Genomic DNA, 18,116 nt, shown 5'->3' with positions numbered 1-18,116 from the left:
GACGCAGTACATTGAATGTGCGGATTTCGGAAAATTATTTTTTCAGTTAATTTTTATAACTATGCTTTTCTGATATACGCAAACGACTGCGAATCGATCATATTATTATTGGTTTTAATTAATGCCCGGGTGGTGGTAACACACTGTACATGTATGTACAGTCGCTATCAGATATATCTGAGCGGCCCGAGTGCGCAAAAGGATGTAAACACGCCTTATCGCCGTGACAATAGGCACAGGCTTATTCGGATATTTGTGAACACCTTGACCGTTCCGATATATCTAATGGCGATTGTATGTGTACAGGGGACTGATTTTTGAATTTCTTTCAAAATCTGCGGGAAAACGACATACCTAATACTATTTTTGAAAAAAGACAGCTAGTAATTTTAAATCTAGTAGTAATGAGTTAGTGACCACTCGTTTCCGATACTGTTAGAAGAATAGTCTACTAAACTCATATCAAAATTGGCACAATAAATGATTGTTTTCTGTAGAATTCGACTTAAAAAACCAATATGAGTATTAAAAGTTTATGGTGATTACGTATTTTTCACTAAAAATGATTAAGTATGTTTTTTTTTTAATATTTTAGACACCGAAAACGCTGTCGGCTATGTAGTGACATAGGACTCATAGCATTCCAACCTAACTCTATGTCGAATCATAAATGACATTTCGGCCTTATATTTAATGAAACAGAAAATGTTGTTTTCCAGCAGAATGACAGCAGATGGCTGATGTTGGTTTTGTCTGATTACATAAAAGTATACTTTAAACATATTTTTTGCGGTTTTTAAGTCATAATAAAATATGTAAATATTTTTTTTCGGTTCATTGAACAGTAATTAATATAAGAGATACTTTAAAAAAGGGTCAAGTAGCCTATTTAAATCGCTAGTAATGGAGATATTGTTGACCAAAATTAACGAAATCGAATGGTCGACACTCAAAAATCGGCCCCATGGTTAGAAATGAATATTAATATGAGCAGTATATCTCGCCAGTAAGTTCTACTCATGTTTAAAGCTGCTACTTGTGAGAACTGCCCAGAAGGTTCCTTTTGACCTGCGGTACATAAATATAACCTAGATTGCCGAGTTGCAAGATGGTAGGTCAGCAGACAGAAATTAAACTTAGTACTTCCATAGAATTGAATGTATTAATATAGCTTGTTTGAAGAAACCTCCCTGGAAACCAAGATAAGCTGGCCGTTATTCAGATTAAATTTTTCAAGAAAACAAGGAAAGAAAAATGTTTAAGACGATACAGGAGGGGTCAATTCTCCATACAAACGCTCTCGACTATTTCCTCCCTGGTTTTTGAAGATAGAGCAATGATTTTTTCAACACAGATTGTTATTATTTTTATCTGTGTCGGACCGTTTTGATTTTCTTGATATTCTTATTTTTAAGACGCTAGGCTAGAGCCCAACAAAACTTTCCAAAAACGGCCTCTTCAAAATTGGTAAAAATTAGCCAAAAAAACTAACGTTCCGACACAGATTAGGTATTTCATTGTTATTCAGATTCTCATATTTTGTTACGATTGATTAAGTTTTGAAGGAGAAACAGTCGAGAGCGGAACCTCGATTTTAAAGATTTTTTCGCAATATCTTTTAACTGAGTTTTTCTGAATAGACAATTTTTTTTCGATAAATCTAGTTAATAACACTAGTACTTATATTTAACTAAAATTCCCAAATTCAAAGGGGGGCTCCTCTCCATTTTAGCATTTTCGCTCCTGTAGCGTCTTAATTTGCAAAGACACGTTCTGGACGTAAGTGCATGCTGTTCTTATAAAAATACCAAAGTCACTATAAGTGTGCCGTTCAGATTTGAGGAGTTCCGTTCTGACCATCATCGGCAGTTCCACTGCACCAAATGTCACTGTTCCGTACGTAAATACATGCTGTTCTTATAAAAACACAAAAATCACCTTATATATGCCTTTCAGAATTGAGTTCCCTTAATTTCTCCAGGATCCCATCATCAGAACTGGGTTTTGATAAAAATGCATATACATTCAATAAAAAGAAAAAATCAAAATTGGTCCAGTAACGACCGAGATATCGTGGAACAAACATAAAAAAAAATACAGACGAATTGAGAACCCCCTTCCTTGGGATTTGGGGCGGCGGTTAAAAAAGTGCGCGGTCAATTTTTTTAAGCAAAAATGCTATTTAAAAATGTCGACAAAAGTAGAAGCTAGATGGTTCAAAGTCATGTCAGGTGGTAACTAGGTATAATGGAAACAAAAAAAAAACAATTCAATAAAGAATCAAGTAACATCAACTAGGATGCAGTCCTAATGCAGGCATTATATGAAAAAATATTATTATAAACGGACATAAAAAAATATCAAAACCTACATTACATAATTTTAATAACATTTCTACGTGATTTCTACACATTGTTTTTAGAAGAACAGAAATTGTTTTGAGAAATATATTTTAGTAATAAGAATATGGTAAAACATTTCTACAACATTTTTTTATCATTTAAGCCCTAACAAGCGATTTGGAAGATTTTTTTTTCTTTCAACTGTTATGAAGTTGATGCGCTTTGTATGTTGTGAGAATAACTTACTATTTCAAAGTATAAGTCATATTGCTTCTCTTCTGAGAAACCAGGGATACGGATTCAAACTAAAACTGCACTTGTGTCCATAGAATTACTCGGTTATTCTTGTGAAATTCTCCAATTAGCGAAATATCAATGAAGATATTTTACTTAAATATAATATAAGTTTGAAAATTTTTGTTTTTCGTGTAGCTTGACACAGTCCTTATTTTAGGTGAGTTTCTGTTGACTGACGGAATTGATGAACTGACGGAAAAGTTTGTTACCTAATCTGATAAATAGCCATTTTGCCTGTTTAGTCAGGTAATTAATGGCAAAAGCGATTATAAGCATAATGAAGCATATTGTTCATATAAAAAATAAAAAAAACACGCAAAAATATTTGGAGAAAATATGATTTTGTCTGTCCCGTATTATATTATGGTCCTTGGCTTAAATGAAGTTAGTAAACTAAAATTTCAATTAGGCAAGATACAAAACATACAAATTGAAGATCATGCTATAGTGGATAGCTGAAGGTATTTACCCAGAGCCCACGGAATCAGTGATAATACGTTACGTGAAGTTCACATTATGAGCTTGGATATCGAAGGTAGGTAACTACTTCAGCGATACGCCGCTGGCTCTGTAGCGCGATAGGGATAGATATCTACTAGCGTTTCGTTTCCATTATTCGGCTACGCACCCAGGTGTTAATAGTAAGGAATCAACTGAGAAACTTTCCAATGGCATGTGGCACTAGGGATCGGTGCAAACTGTTATAGCAGCCGGCCTAGCCGAAGCTACAATGGTTGACGCTACGCGGTAGGTTTGTGTAGTACATGTACTAATAGTACAAAAGACACGATTCCCTGCACTGTACTAGACCGAACTACTCCCAAATGATTCTGCTCTCTAGTATATTTTGTACACTCACACACGCGAAACAGAATAGAAGCGAAAGGAGCGAAGAGCCGAGATGTGACAATGACAGCAAAACGATCCGTGTGATCCGACCGCAACCGAACTGGAACCGACTGACTCGGACCGAGACCGCGCGAAAACGGCCGATCAGCGCTCGGCTAGTAAGTACAAGCGAGCGTTACTGTATGCCATATGCACAATTTGTCTCTCGCTCTCTCGGTGTACTACTGTACTAAATGTCCTAAAATAACGAACTAGTACACTTCGGAGATCGTACTAGTTGGGAGCGATCTTTTCAGTGAACGAGCAGGCACAACTCTACTACGCGGCGATCGAAATGCAGACTGGCTCTGTCTCGCCATTACAGAAGAGACAGCGAGACCTAGCTAGGAAACGCTACAGAGCGTAGGCGATTGTGACTCTGGCTAGGAATCCAGGTACTTAAAGTACTTAGTGTAATTTCGTGGCTCGTTAAACAAGTAACAAGACTGTAGTGAGAGAAACTAATAAGGGAAGAAGTAGGGCGCTCAAATGTCGGTAGAAACTTAACACATTTTGATGTGTGAAATGATTTAGGAAAGTTATCAGCTTTTTAGTGCTCCTTTGCATACAGAGGCATTTCATAATAAAAGCGTTATCAGCTGATGTTGTAGGTATGTTATATAAATCTAAGCGGTAATACATCAACTACAGAAGCTTTTGATAGAGGTTTTACAAATTGGCATATGATGTAACAAACGTAAATGTTTTTCACTTCAAGCTATTGTTAAGAAAGCAGGGGATTAGACTTTTAATACGAGATTATAAAACTTAAGACGATACGGTAGGGGTCAATTCTCCATACAAACGCTCTCGACTATTTCCTCTCTGGTTTTTGAAGATAGAGCAATGATTTTTTCAACACAGATTGTTATTATTTTTATCTGTGTCGGACCGTTTTGATTTTTTTGATATTCTGTTTTTTAAAGACTCTAGAGCCAATCAAAAATTTCCAAAAACGGCCTTTTCCATTGTGGCGCAAAAAACGGTGTGGTACTCAAGATAGGTAACAATTAACCAAAAAAGCTAAACGGTCCGACATAGATTATTTTATTGTTATTCAGATTCTCAAATTTCGTTCCGATTGATTAAGTTTTGAAGGAGGAAAGAGTCGAGAGCGGAACCTCGATTTTAAAGACTTTTTGAAATATCTTTTGACTGAGTTGTTCTTAATGGACAATTTTTTTTCGATAAATCTAGTTAATTTAATAACACTTGTATATTTAACTAAAATTCCCAAGTTGAAAGGGGGGCTCCTTTCCATTTTAGCAGTTTCGCTACCGTATCCTCTTAATATTATAACAAGTATTTTTTTCTGTATAAACTGACTGAACGATCGACTTTCTGATAAAAATACATACATACAACATACATACAATCACGCCTGTATCCCATAAAGGGGTAGGCAGAACAGTAGCAGTAGTAGCAGTAGTAGTAGGGGTAGGGGTGTTCTGATAAAAATATTGCATAAATAGTGGGTTAAGTTAAATATTCCTTTCGTTTTTTTTTCCCAAAATGTAAAAAAATGCTCGAGCGAAAGCAAACTTTGTTCATACACAAATAACAAAAAAAAAAGAAATAATAAGTAATTGAGTTTGGAATAAATGGTCATGTAAATAGGTAGCTGTACAAATATTCACGGCTGTATTCTCAAAAGGGTTACCTAGGTACCTAAACTGTAAAAGTTCTAGAGTCTCTCGTAGCAATAAGGGGTTAAAATTTGAATGATTGAGATCGAAATTGTGATGTAAGTATGAGTTTTTTCCAAATTCTCAACTAGGTATCAATAATAGAAAGGGCGGTTTCATAGATATTTGTTTTACAAGGGGGCAAATTGTAGTTTAACCGCACGTGCCAATATTGATACCCGAGCAAGCAAAAGATTCCAATATCAGTTTTCTAATAGCAAAATTGGGTGTTCTGCATTTTCGCAGAAATATTTTTGGTCAATTTTCATTTGCCAACCAATGTTTGGCCGAAGTTTCATTTTGACAACTAACGTTTAGCAAATTTTTGTATGGCAACTTTTTATTTGGCAGAATTATTGAAAAGCAGATTATTATAATTCATCTAAACGTTTGGCAGACTAATCACTTGTCAAATATTTCACTTGGTCAAACAACTTTTGGACGAATAACGTTTTTCAACGAAACATTAGGCAAGTTACTAATAATTATTAACATCACCCATTCGGAAATAGTTATTTGTTTTACAAGGGGGCAAAGTTGTTGTTTAACCGCACGTGCCAATATTGATACCCGAGCAAGCGAAAGATTCCAGTATTGAACCGCGAGCGTAGCGAGTGGTTCAAAAAGTGGAATCTTGAGTGTTGCGAGGGTTTCAAGGCACAAGGTTAAACAAACTTTGCCGCCGAGTGAAACACAAAATTTTTCACCACACCAACACGAACAAAATATTGACTATAAAACATGAAAATAAATCAAATCTATCAATCTAATCAATAAATATGATTCAAAATCATCATCTACACGTAAATTATACCAGCCGGCTCAAGACATCAAGTTAAAATTTGTATGAAATTACTTTGCACTCTTGTGGATAAAATGCAGTTTTGCTATCTGTTTTCGAATAGCAAAGTAAGCCTTTACCAGTTGGTGTGGTGAAAAGGTACTTTTCTTCCTTTCCTGTTAGGATCCGGAGCAAAGTAGCACTTTTCTGTTCAAGGACTATATTGCCAGCATAATTATATATGACAGAGTCCAGTTAGGTGCGACGACGAGCGAAGCGACCGTGACCAAACCGGAAAAAACTTTATAATATAATAAAAACAAAATTAAACAATATTCTTGTAAAAAAAAGTAATTAGGTAACTATTTAAGAAAATATTTATATAAAAAATATTTATAAAAATATTTATTTATTTAAAAAATATTTTTATCTAAATAAAAATTTCATGCATCCCTGTCAATAAATTAACACCTTCATAGAAGACATGTATTGCATATTTTTCGAAATACGCCATACATATTGTTGTTGTTCAATAAAACATTTGGTACCTATACAATAAATAACTAGTTGTATTATTACGCCAAGCAAAACATTCGAAAACATGAAAGTTTGGTTTTTAAAAATAGGCCTTTTAAAAAAAAGGCCAAACGTTGGCAAATGTGAGGTTGGCAAATAAAAAAAATGATAATTTGGGAAATGAACATTCGGCGGAATAAAATTCGACGAAACGTGAGTTGGGAAGTGATATTCGGCCATACGATTTTCGGTGATAAATAAGAGAACCGCAAAATTGATCTTTATCAGTTGGTGTGGTGAAAAAATTTAAAACCTGAATTTGCGTATTGCTACCTTCATGAAAATATCAGTTGATTAATCTCAGACAGGCGAATTACCACGAAAGCAGCTCAAGTGTCACAGCGGTGTCGAGAAAATATATCGCCGCTGTCACGTGCTCCGCGTGTGGTAACCCGAGGCAGCCCTAGCTCGATAACGCTCGAATATGGTAATACGTCGTAAACATTCTTTATTGCTTTATTATTAGTTAGGGTTGCCCACGGCTTCCGAGCGGCCTATGCAAATGTTGCAGGTTGAACGTAAAATAAAATGTCAGGTTATGTGTTATCAGGGTTTTGGTGATTATACAAAGTTAATATTTCACAAAACAGGAGCGAAACAATTTTAATAGCAAAACTTCCTGTGAGACCGGTGAGACTAACAAATTAATTTTTTTTAAATTAAAATGCTCCCAGTTATTGGGCGAAACTTGTCGAGCAATTTTCGATATTAATTATCTTTGAGGTAAACAAGTTTTTTCCAGGCTTTTTGTAATTACCTATAAAACAGTTAAAGTAGTAATATATAGCTCTAGTAAGTTAACCCTTAAATACATAATTTTTTTTTTTAACGAGAAATTAATAAGTATATGTGATAGACAATGGTTTTCTGACTCTAGGAATAATAATAAAAAAATATTTAACATCGATTTTAACCTAAAATCAGTGTTAGAAGTAAAATAGGCTAAATTTTGTTTATATAAGTATATCATTATTGGTAAAATTTATAAAAAACAATTTTACTATTATACTTAAGAAAGGTACACTAGATGAGAAACCCCTATGATAAAATGTTTAAACATAAAATAGTTACTGACTCTGAAAAAATCGGCCTGTTTTTTCACAGTAATCCGCCATTTTATCTTTATCCTTAATTCTTAAATGCATGTCTTTTTTACATTTTTGGTTGGAAATTGGAAATAATGTTTTTATTTAGTTATGTAGATGTAGGATCTAGGAAAAATAAATAAAAAACGTCCAGGTTATATTTTGGCTAGTTTATTTAAAAATACATACCTATATGCATTGTAGCCAAATGGCAACAATTATGCTTAAACTATCTGAAACGTTTCACAGACTGAAACGTGACTGAATTACTAGTTTTTCAGTGAAAAAAGGTAAAATCTAAGAGAAGTCGAGTCGAGCTGACGGCTTTTGTTATGAGAGCAGGGCTTCCTGAGTTTACTGGGAAACGGTTTTTTACCTGCTTCATTTCAGCAGCGAGAGTGTATTGTTTCCAAGCCATGTACCTATCGATTGCGCGAGCGAGGGTGACCTGAGTTCTCGGAGGAAGCCGCTAGATTTATATGAGTACGTGTATTACTGTAAAAGCCCGAAGTAAGGTAAAACCTATAGGTTCTACGTATAAATAAATCGTAAAATAAATAAATCTAATCTAATCTATAATAAACCACGTAATTAAAAGTGTTTAATTTATATCTGAACAAACAAAATGAAGTCAGTATGTCATTTGTAATAGGTATCTAAATTTATGGTTATTGACTAACCCCCTTATTCATAAACGTACTCTACAGTAATCAAGCCGATAAATTTCGTTTGTCCTTTTCTATCACACCAATACGTCGGAAAAAGGGACAAACGAACTTCATCAGCTTGATAACTTCAGTGTAGGTACATACGTTTATGAATAAGGGGGTTAGTAGATAAAGGTAGAAAATCGAATGTTCATAAAACTACGATACTTTTTCCCGGAGTACATGAAAGGTAAACATATTGTACACATTGGCCGTAAGTATCCGAGTCACGATTAAAGTACCTATGCAAGGGATTCAGGAGAAAAATGGGCATTATTTGAAATAAATATTAAACCATTATTCCCGACGCATTTGACTTTACAAGCAAAATAAATTATTCACCCACCAATCCAACAACCGACATTTCATTCTATATATTTAGAATCAAATAAAGACCTTTGTCTTAAAATTCGTGAGAGCTTAGATTAGAATTTAACGGCCGTGGAAACGCAGCGGTTGTACCTAATACCTTCCTTAAGTCTTGTTTGAATCTCCTTTAAGATTGTCGCGTTTCGGAGTACCCTCCTATAGTGCCAACCCTCGACCTAATCCGAAATATAAATACGTCATATATTCAGTTTAGACAGGATACATATCGTCTAGAAATTGTCTCTGCGATATACAGAGTGGGGCCTGTAACAAAGGCGAATAATTGAACTGTAGGCTATTCTCCTTATACTGATCAACATTTGTTCAGTGACTTTTAAAAATTATGAAGTCTTCAAATTTTTAATTTTTCATACAAAATAAATATTAGCTTCAATGTACGCCATTATTGTTGTCATTGACGTTGTCTGTCACACTTTAGACTTAACAGAATTCGCAATACATTACCTCTTAGAAAAAACTTTCAGGGGTGATAAAAATCAAAATACAAGTTATTTTTAAAAGTCGCCGAACAAATGTTGATCAGTATAAGGAGAATAGCCTAGATTTCAATTCTTCGCCTTTGTTACAGGCCCCACTCTGTATATTTACTTAGACATTATTGTTTAAAAACTTCATTATCTTTGTAGTTTTAATAGCCATTTCTGTATACGTTAAAAAATAATTTGAACCTTAACCACAGAATATATAATAGTACAAGTACAGAAGGCTCACTCCTTTGATGTTCACAAAATTCCGCCATTCTAAATTATTACCTACATTAACAAACGGCGAGCAGCCGACATTGAATTCTATTGCGCCGCGCGAAGGTCGTCACCACTGAATGGGCCGCGAACTCGCGGCCGTCGGCATGTACTAGTAGCGCGGCTATAGAGTCGCGGAGTGAGCCACTTAAACTAAAGATGGCGGCTAAAGCAGATACCCTTTGAGGTCGAAAACAAAACTTATACTTTTCAACAGCAGTTAGACTACATCCTATGCAATACAAATTAAAACGATCCAAAATACCTGCTTACTGAACTGACACACATTCCGCTAGTTAATAACTCACATCTGAGCGTGCAATAAACTTCGAAGTAGCATAATTTCCTAGAAATCATATTTAATATTATCTAACTAATCCAACTCGTCGGAATTTGATTTATTTTCAAAATCACCGATCTAATCTGATTATCAAATATTTGACTTATAAATTGTCGGCTATCAAAAATGTCGTCGATATCTGGTAAATTACAATTTCAACTGTAACATTTCACTGTCCATTGAAGATAACGATATTGGAAAAATGCCTAGATTAATGAGGTCTGATACGTGATACAGGCTTACTTTTTCATGAAAATTTAATGATCGTTACAAGGGAAGGCCTTTTATTATTCTTGAACAATGATAAGATTGACATGGCATGGCATTGTACTTTATTTTACATATACCTCACCTGCATCCTATCCAGAATTTTAACAATTTATTTAGTTAAATTTAACATACCTATAAATAGCCCCCTGAGAGAAATTTTACCTTTAGCTATGTTTATGTAGAAAAGCCAAACTCTTATGGAAAATATACACGTATATGACACAGAGTACCTAAATTCTAAGAAAATATCTAATGGGTATTTAACATTTAATAACCTAACCACAAAATTAAAATTTTGAAAAAACCACCGACCGCGTCATAGTAGACCGATTTTCATGAAACATGGCTAAGAACACTCCCGACTAACTCAGCTTTGAGACAAAAAAAACTAAATCTAAATCGGTTCATCCTTTCGGGAGCTACGATGTCACAGACAGACACACACACAGACAGACAAACAGACAGACAGACACACAGACACGTCAAACTTATAACACCCCGTCGTTTTTGCGTCGGGGGTTAAAAAAAACACTAATATCACACGGTTGTGATCAGTACTACTACTGATGTAGGTATTATCCATAATTTGCACGTTGTTAGTCTTCTAAGGGCCTATTTAGACGGTACGAGAACTCGCATACGAGTTTTATTACATTGCGGTATTTGATGGCTGTGCAAAATTGTATGTACCCTCAATAGCCCGCAATGTAACTAAAATCGCATGCGAGTTCGCACGCCGTCTAAATCAGGTCATCAGGCCTTATTTACTTTGACATTATCGTCTTCTCCCGACCGGCCCCTTGTTACTTATCGCTTAGATAGCTTACAAGCAAGTAAGCAAGTAGCATCTTAATTCAGCGCCTTTTTTTGTCGCATTATATTTGAATATTTTACGAAGAACTTGACATTAGAAATTTAAGCTTGTATTTAAGAAAATATTTTTACTTCGTTTTTCAATAAGTAGGTAGTTCTAAACCAATATTAAAAGCGAATAAATACGCAGCTTATATAGAAAAAACGTATAGTTATAGTTTTACAAGACTTAAAAATCATTATATGTAAAAAATATCAACTTTATTCGATAATTTACTATCCAAAGATGACAATGACGCGGCCCGGAGCACGAATGAATCGACTGAAAAGATTGTAATAAATATTTTTTTGCTGTCCTTCATTGCACCTTACTTTCAGCACAAATTTAATTTTATTCATTATAAAACGTTATGGAAGTTAAGACAAAGTCCTTATGGAGGATCTCTGCCGTCCCTGGTAAGTAATTAAATCATAATAACAAAAGCTCAAGATGCTGTTTATTTTATTAATTATCACAATTACTTATTGTGAAAACATATTTTAAGGAAATGAGTTTGAAACGGGCTTAGCTGGGCACGTAGCAAAAACTTTAATCGGTCTCGCTCCTAAAGTTGCAAAGTATTCCTCCGACTTTTCAAGGATGGTGTTATCTTGTGATCTCGGAGTAGATCCAAACGACGAGAAACCATCGAATCGTCCTTGAAACGTTGGAGGTTAGTTCTTAATAACCTAACCACAAAATTAAAATTTTGAAAAAACCACCGACATAGTGGACCGATTTTCATGAAACATGGTTAAGGACACTCCCGAGTAACTCAGCTTTCAGAAAAAAAAAACGAAATCTAAATGGGCACACACACACAGACAGACAGACAAAGAGACAAACAGATACGTCAAACTCCCCGTCGTTTTTGCATTAGGGGTTAAAACTTGGTTATAGGCGACGAAGTCCCGTTTGCAATTTTAAATATACATCCGCGACATTTAGTACATGCACTAAGTAGGTATTTTTCGGAAAACCCACGGAAAATAAAATTAGTTGACTGAAATTAATTTCGTGGCAATACTTTTACTAGTTACTGGCACTTTTTTTTTGTCTATGCAACTTTAACATCCACCCGCCTTCGTCAGTTTTCCGTGATCATGATGCATGCAACTGCGTCGAAATATCGGGAGCTCGACAAAAATCAAAAAGGTAATCACGGTCTATCCCGGTCAATATAAGTCTAGCACTTTTTGTCAAAAACAATATTTTAGCAATGCATGTACCTATTCATTTCAAGAAAACAAATAATTTCCTTGTCCTACGTGGTTTTTTATGCAATTATGTGTTTAAATGCGTCGCGAAAATATAGCGTCTCGAAAGTACGCACTGCGATGCTGATTGCGTTCACGAAAATAATTATTTCACAAAATTACTTTCGCATATATCAAAACTACTGTGTCCACTGCAGTAAAATTGATTTCAACATCTACGACACTAATCTAGTAATGTCTGTAAATCAAGCATCACACGTTTGGGCCATTTTTTTTAAAGTTGTCCACCCCACTTTTTTTTTAGATTTGGAATTTTTTATGGGTTTTCCACTCAGAATCGCGAGCTCTTTCAATCCTAATAGAAGAAAAAAAGTGTCCCAAGGTTTTATCCAATTCTTTTACCACTTTTTCATACATTTTGTATGGCGGTAACGGAATGGAAGGTTCGAAAAAATGTATGGAAATCTTGGGACATTTTTTTTCTCCTACCAGGATCGAAAGAGCTCTCGATTCTGAGTATGAATCGCGTAAAAAATACCCATGTTGCAAAAAAGTGGGGTGGACAACTTTGAAAAAAATGGCCCGTTTACTGTCAGGGGACATGATTTTGTATGACGATAGTGCAATATGTATCGCTGGCAGTGAATGTGTTAACCCGCCCACGTCCTTCCGGTTAAATAGCTAGCGGACTCTTTTAGAGCCTGACGAGCCTGTCTCCATTGAACACATAATATATGTTACATCTGTTGGTTGAACACATACGGCCCTCTAATAAAGTAAACCAACAAGCGTATCGTATGCGTACCTCTTCTCTCGCGGCGCAAAAAAGGGACAGTTGCCCGTGCAAAATTATTTAAGGAGCGATATTATTATGGCCCTGAGGCAAAAAAGATTCGAGGCCCCTGATGTAACTGACAAAGTGGGACGTTTTACTAAACACATTCACATATTTCGATACCGCCGTTCATTGCCGCAGACATAAAGTAACGTCATTTGGAAGGGATGAATAAAATAAAGGGGCTACTGCAAATAAATGCGAGAAATGTTCTTCATGTAGGTATATGCATATTTAAAATCGTGCCAGCTCTTCGGCTTTTCCAGATCAGTAAGCTTAACTACTTTTCATGGACTCCGTCATATAATGAAAACACAGTCGTTGACTGTATTGTGTAGGAAATAATTGCCTATATTTCTTATTTATGAACAAACTGTGCAAGTTAAAACTTAAAAGTACAGAGGTTTTATTTATGCCTATGCTGATATTCGGCTGTTGTATTTTGGGATGATAGCTGGGACGAAATTAGGAATACTGCGGACCCGGGCTTGCTACCATTGCTCGCTAGCTGCAAACTAATTTACTTAGCCTAAATAAGTTAGTGACAAATATCTATCTATAATAGCAGCCTTTAAAGCGCCCGTCTTCGGACATAGGCCTCCTTTCCATTCCCCCACGCTTGACTGACAAATATTTATAGTAAATTTCAATGAGGTCGAGTGCACAAAATATCTTGGTATAATGATTGATCAGCGTCTTACCTGGGATGCGAAGGGAATCGAACCCGGGATTCCAGCTATGATGGCTGACGTGCTTACCGCAACACCAGGCCCGGTTTATAATTTATATAATATAGTAGTGTAGTTAGAAGTAGTGTAGTTAGAGGAAGAAACTATACTGTACACAAATAATGACAGTGCACAATAGCGCATGAGGCGAAATACCTATTGTGTGGAATTCGAATTGCGTAGAATCGCGAAGAGGAAGAAACTATACTGTATACAAATAATGACTGTGCACAATATCGAATGAGGTGAAATACCTATTGCCTCGAATTCGGATTGCGTAGAATTGCGAATAGGAAGAAACTATTCTGTACACAAATAATGGCTGTACACAAAAGCGAATGAGGCGAAATACCTATTGTGTGGAACTTAGATTGTGCAGAATTGCGAACAGGAAGAATCGCTACTGTACACAAATAATGGCTGTGCACAGAAGCAAATGAGGCGAAATACCTATTGTGTGCAATTCAGAATGTGCAGAATTTCGAACAGGAAGAATCGCCACTGTTCACAAGTAATTACTGTCAACAATAGCGAATGAGACGAATTGTCCAGAATTGCGAATAGGAAAAAGTGACATTGGCAAGAACGTCGCATAATCCAATGTAATGATGTACTGTCAAATGTAAACTCTTTGAAAGCAGCTTACGCTAAGTTGTAAATGAGTTTGTGTTACGGAAGCGTTATCTAAATATATTGACAAGTTTTGAACTTACGAATTACTAACTAGGGCGAGAGTTTCTTTTTTAGCTTTGGTTGTTCCTGTGATTACATAACCAAAATCTAAAAAATTGCTTTGCTATTTGCGGGTTAGGGAAGTAATTTTCTAGATTTTGATTATCATGGATTTCCGAAAAGTAATGCCCGATTCCATCGATGAATTGTGATAATATGTTCATTTATAATTAATATTATAATACTCTACATAAGTAATTTACGTGACTGGTGCACAATAAGAGGCACTAGATATGAGGGTTGCTTTGAGCTTATTATTAATTCCCAAGTATTTTAATACCGAATTATGTATGTCCATAAAAAACAAATGAATTGTATAAAAAGACGTACCTCTGAACCATAAAGAAACATTTTACCCCTTCGATGGTACCACAACTTTAGTCAAAAATGAGACATGCAGTTATGAAGAAATTGGCGCCCTCATTTATTGAATTTATTTTTATTTTAAGTTGCACCGTCGAAATACGGAAGTGATCTGTTGTTCTGATATAGAGCCAAAACAGAAAGGCCCAATACAAATAGTTTCCGATAAACTTAGGCGTTTTGAGGACGCGGACGATATATTTCCGGCATTTATGTGCAAGCTGGTTACCAAGAAAACGTTCGTAAGCATTTCGTAGCGTTTTGATCGCCACGTAACGTCAACAATTGACACTTCGGCTAGGTCGGCTGTTCTGATCATCGAAATAAGACGAGATTTTTAGTTTATATTAAGATACAGCGGGGCAAATCTCGACTTGGGGGCAATTTTAACTAATCCATTTTTTCCATTGATTCCATTCTATGATGTTGAGTTCTACATGTATCCACTGATCACGCCTACCATATATAACCGGTGTACACTCTAATTAATACATTTGCTCCCCAGTCACCCCAGTCAAGATTTGGCCCGCTGTATGTACCTTACTTGCATCAGGCAGACATGTGTCATGTATAATTTGAGTTTAATTTTTTTAATATTGTCTTCGGTTACCGCGATAGTTACTCATGAAATAAAACTATGGAAACGGATTAAATCGCGTATAATGAATTTAACATACATCCCGACGTTTCGAACTCTTTACAGGGTTCGTGGTCAACGGGTGACTGAGGAAAAATTACAATGTACAAAAGCTGCCCACGTAGAAGAAATATTAACGAACCATGATCACAAATAATATAGATTTCTAAGGCAGGTTCACACACTATTAATAAAGCTAGTTATACAATATAAAAAAAAATACCATTACTATGTTAAAAAATAATTAACCAATTAATCTACACAAAATTGACAAAGAACAAACTGCAAATGTCCAACACCATACAACACAAATGCCTCACAGCCTTCGTCGTGCTTGTTCCATTATCAGATGTACTACTGGATCCCAAGCCGGTGGTAAAGTAAAGCCATCTTCTCTATTAAAGTTTGGATATTTCTTGATCTCAATGGCCTCTCGCAACATTCTGGGTATATATCGCTTCTCCTTAGCCAGAACCAGAGGCTTGTCAAACTTTATAGCATGATTGACTTTATCCATGACATGTTCAGAGACTGCAGACCTTTGCCGACGGTGCTTGACATCCGCTATGAAATGACAAACTCCTCTACAAAATGCGGGAGTGTACAGGCTAGACTGTGAGTTCAACCTGTCATATGTGGGACAGACACTTATTTTATTTATAGGAAAGGCTTTCAAATGTCAGTTGCAGCTGTTTATTGTTGTTAATTTATAACATTTTTAACGAAGCGCGTACTTCATAACAGCTTCAGTAATGTGGCAGCAAATGTGGTCACATACAGTAGCGGCAATATCAGTCAACAACGACTCGAGCAACATACTTGTACTGCAGTTGATTTTACCAAAGAAAAAGCTTTATATAAAAAAATCAATATTATTATTCTTACACAGATTGTCTGAGTCCCACATCAGTAAGGTCAAGAAGGCTTGTGTTGTGGGTACTCAGACAGAGATATACAATAATATACAAAATATAAAATATAGACAAAACATCCATAAGGAATAAATATTTGTGCTTATCACACAGGTATGCCTATATCGAGATTCGAACCCAGCCCGTCGTCGTCGGCTTAGCGGGCAGTTTCATTAATCTACCGATCGTCAAAAAGCTTATAATTATTTTTGGCATATAATTAACCGGGCAACTAAAATATTAAACGGGAAGTTAGGTTGGGCATACAATAATATAATTTGGCTGTGTTTTAATATTGTGGCGACAAAAAAAATATATGAGCCTCAAATATTAAGCATCATTATTATTGAAAAAACGGCAGCAAATTTCAAGCGACAAAAATATTGCCGAGGAACATTAAACAATACTTTGGCGACTAAAATAATAATTGGCACCTAGTATTGTAAAGCGTAAGATTTTTAATATTTGTAGTCATATAGATGTTAGCACCTAAATAATTATACTTAGCTCATCGTTTGAAGTAGTATTTAAATTGCGGAGGCAATTAAAAAAAATTAATGGGAAGTATGTTTTTTTAAAAACACATAAAATCGTTTTTTTATGAAAACGGGTTGATGGTTGCTACGTACCGATGGTCTCATCGGAAGATCAGCGCTGGAAGTCACCAGCAACACGCTGAGGTGAGGCCATTTAGTCTAGAGCCAATTTGGCCACAAGTCGTCTCCTTCACGATTTTCGTCGACATCTCTTCTAAATACCTAAAACAGGTATGGATATGTTCCTCGTTCTCTCCAGATTACGAATTGACCTGTTTTAGTTTAAGGAGGGGGGGACGGGTCGAGAAAAAGGGGGAAAGATGGCGACCGACCATCATAGATGTTTATTCACATCTCGAGTCCTATGGCACCAATCTGTTCGTGCGAGGTGTCATTTGAAAGCTTATTAAACCTACTTTAATTGTTTTCAAATAACTATGCTCATAAAAGTAACCGTTTAGGAAATATTTGAAAATATGTGTTTTTTTATCGCGCATGAATTGCACAAGTACTAGTAAAAAATGCGTCTAACTCAATAAACAATAACTTTACCGCAATTGATGTTATTATAAAATTTTTGCGTCTATTCATGCTCTTTCTAAAATTATAAGTTTTATTGGTATATGATAATATATAACCATGTAATTAAGAATTTTGTTTGGCAGGGGTTATCCTCCAGGTCGCATAAACGGGCGCTGACCGTAGTAAAGTATTCAATATTTTTGAGGTCTTATTTTATGGATCCATATGTGAGAGGTATCGTTTGAAAGAGAATTAAACCTACTATAATTGTTTATACATAACTATAGTATTAAAGGTAGCTGTTTACATAATATTTGAAAATATGTGTTTTTTATCGAACATGAATCGCACAAGTACTGGTAAAAAATGCTTCTAAGTCAATAAACAATAACGTTACCGCAATTGATGTTATTATAAAATTTACGCGACTATTCATGAGCTTTCTAAAAATATAAGTTTTATTGGTAAGTGATAATATAACCATTAAATTACGAATTTTGTTTCGTAGTGGTCACTCCGCCGGTCGCATAAAAATGAGCGCTGACCGTAGTAAAGTATTCAATATTTTTAAGTTCCTTTTTTACGGATCCATATGTAAGAGGTATCATTTGAAAGAAAATTAAACCTACTATAATTATTTTTGAATAACTATAGTTATAAAGGTAGCTGTTTACAAAATAT

Source organism: Leguminivora glycinivorella, chromosome 5 (genome assembly GCF_023078275.1).
Source record: "Leguminivora glycinivorella isolate SPB_JAAS2020 chromosome 5, LegGlyc_1.1, whole genome shotgun sequence".
NCBI classification, from domain to species: domain Eukaryota; kingdom Metazoa; phylum Arthropoda; class Insecta; order Lepidoptera; family Tortricidae; genus Leguminivora; species Leguminivora glycinivorella.
Note: the sequence above shows the minus strand (reverse complement) of the source record.